At 40.6% G+C, this 2,837-nt stretch overlaps 1 long non-coding RNA gene across 1 annotated transcript; it reads right to left on the bottom strand.

The window, feature by feature from the left end:
* Window positions 1-1,613: 1,613 nt before the first annotated feature.
* LOC113016502 (uncharacterized) lies at window positions 1,614-2,626 on the bottom strand. The gene is made up of 2 exons (XR_003271255.1): window positions 2,310-2,626; window positions 1,614-2,094 (listed from the first exon to the last, which is right to left on the bottom strand). It is a non-coding gene; the product is annotated as an uncharacterized LOC113016502 (long non-coding RNA).
* Between the last annotated feature and the right edge of the window lie 211 nt (window positions 2,627-2,837).

A 2,837-nucleotide genomic window follows, 5' to 3' on the forward strand; every position in this document is an offset into this window, starting at 1 on the left:
CACCTATGTGCTTCTTCTCCTTTTTATCTTTGCTGTTTTGCTCGTCCATCTCCTGGCATTCCCATTTTCATCTGTCAGCAAATGTTAATGTAAAGTCGTGAAATGTCCCATATGGAAAAGATATATATAAATCTTGTAAAGTTTGTATCTGTCTTGTGTGAAACTTGTATGAAAAGCATACAAGAGTGAAAACAGATATAAGATCCCTTGAAAAATTATATAAATGAAACTTGTATGATTTGGACACTTACTAAAACAATATATGAAAGTAATGAGAAAGTGGCCACTTTCATGAGTAAATCATATATGTTTTTACTATTTCTTTTCCATATGGGGTTAAACCAACCACGTCCTATCGTCTTTCTGTTTTACATGTCTTTAATCTCTCGATAGTGTTTCCTTTAAAAACTTTCTGTGTCATCTGATCCCAACTCTTTAGCTGTATCCATATCTTGGAGTGAGCTTTTGCAAAACACTGCAACACTATTTGATCCAGCAGAAATATATGATGCATTGAACTGCTTTTTTATCTTTTTCCTATGGGGGGTTGGGGGGGCACGGCAGAGGAAGGGAAGGCCCATTCTGCATTTTCCCAGCGGATGGTTTACGCTGTTTTTCTCACGGTGGTCTGGGCTGAGCTGTAAACTGGCACGGGTTGGCATGGGTTGGCACAGGAAGTGGCTGCCTGAACCCCGCTAGGGATTCAGGCCAATTCCATTTCCTGTCAAACATCCTCCCAGAGGAAAGGAGCGCCAGGACATTAGAGACAAAACCCACAGTGGAAGAGAAACAACTGGACTCACATTTTATTTGACATATCCAATAGCATTTGGGTTTCGTGAACATAAAACCCAGTTCTTTAGTCTAAATGTCTGTTTTTATTAAGGTTCTTGATACCGGTTTATCAAAATTACAAAAATGGCTTCACTACAAATTTTCTCATGATTGAACTGCCTGCAAATAACAGTGCACAGGCAGATTGCAGTTTCAGTAATGTAAACATATTGTCAGATTAGGCAGTCGTGTTGGTAGGTGTGGTGTTGGGGGCCACCTCATGAAGCAATTGGCTGTAGGTATTTTGACACTTTCAGCAGCCACTTAGCAAAAAAACAGCATGACACAATCAGCCACAAAGTGAGCGGACAGGGCATCCAGTCTAACCTTAACCAAGTTGTTATTTTTAACCGTAACCAAAATGAGCCATAACCAAATGACTGTAAGTTAAACTAATCTAAATTTAACAACACTGGTGTCGGGTCAGAAAACTGTGGAAGCCCATTTCCGCCACTAAATAAAAACAAAAAAGCTAGTATCCATAACTTGAAATTTCGAGTTATTTTCTCGAAATTTCAACTTATTAACTCGAAATTTCGAGAAATATAACTTAAAATTTCGAGTTACTTTTCTCAAAAATTCGAGTTAGCTCTGCCAATCAAAAATATACGTGAATGAGGTCGCTTTCTTGTGTAACACCCGTCCCACGTTCTATTGAGAGGGGCCCTGGGTTCCTGTTGTTACTTTCCTATTGATACTCCCTTTTTAATGCTTATGGTATTAAATATGTAATAAAACTACACTACATGGAAATAAATCACACACAAGCAGGTCAATTATAAAGTTAACTCCACTTTAGTGAATGCTGAATTAACAACACAAAGAAAATAAGTAAAATCAATAAAGTTTGTTAAACAATGATAAGGTATCTACCTCAACAGAAACAAAATAATCAAATAATATTGTGGGCCCACACGCACTCTCACCAAACACACACACACACCTCAAGTGCTACAGTCTTTCTGCTAGCAAACCCCTCGTTGCAGGCCTGAGTCGTGGCTCGGGTGCGTTGGGACCTAAAACAATATGGTCGCTTCACTTGTTGCCAAGCAGTAAAAATAAAAAGCACGTGCAAACAACAGTACTCACACCTCCAGGCAGTTCAAGGGGATAGCGGGGAAACTGGGTCACGGCTACCAGCAGGCCGCGGCAGCAGCACTCACAGTCGTCCTTTCCACGTGCTCCCACGTGAACACATAACTTCAGCACACCAGCAGAAGGGACCTCTCTGACCACCAGCAAGACGTCCGTCTCCTCCTACTGAATCACACAACTCCGCTAAATGCCAGTTCACATGCGATAACATTCAATCTTAGCATTAGCTTAATAAATAAAAACAGAGCAGAACAAGAGCTTAGCGAATATGCTAGGCTATGCTAGCAGCTATGTTAGCAGTTGTGCTAGCGGCTGTGTTAGCGCTAATCCGTTTTACACAATAACATTGGATACAAGTGTCAGACAAAATCCACATTTACCTCACAGAAGGGTACAACAGTTCTCGACTCCAGTTAACTATCCGTCAACCCGAAAATGCGTCTGTCGCCCTTCTAAGAACTCTGCGTTCACTCGACACTGTTCAGCTCTCGTCTCTCTCGCTTCCTGCAGAGTGCACACGGCTCCCCACTTACTCCCACCCCTCTACCTGAGACTACTTCAGGGTTCACTGGAACTGTAGTACATATCAATACCATATCAAAAATAATGACATAAACCTCAAAATACAAATAAAAAGGTTGTGCATTTAACTGACACACATCACATACTTTGCAGGCATTTGTATACATTCTTGAACACATTTGCAATTAACTATCAATATTAATGAACAAATTGAAATAATGAGCTACTTATATAGCCAGGGCTACACTTGTTACCCGGAAGCATATGGTGCAGAGGAACACGCACTCAAAAATGGATCCCAACAAATTGGCGCTTTCGCAAGTACGTTTGCTGATAGTAACACCATGTGATTCAGCTAATAACACAGGGATTTCATCATTTGTGAA

Source organism: Astatotilapia calliptera, chromosome 23 (genome assembly GCF_900246225.1).
Source record: "Astatotilapia calliptera chromosome 23, fAstCal1.2, whole genome shotgun sequence".
NCBI classification, from domain to species: Eukaryota; Metazoa; Chordata; class Actinopteri; order Cichliformes; family Cichlidae; genus Astatotilapia; species Astatotilapia calliptera.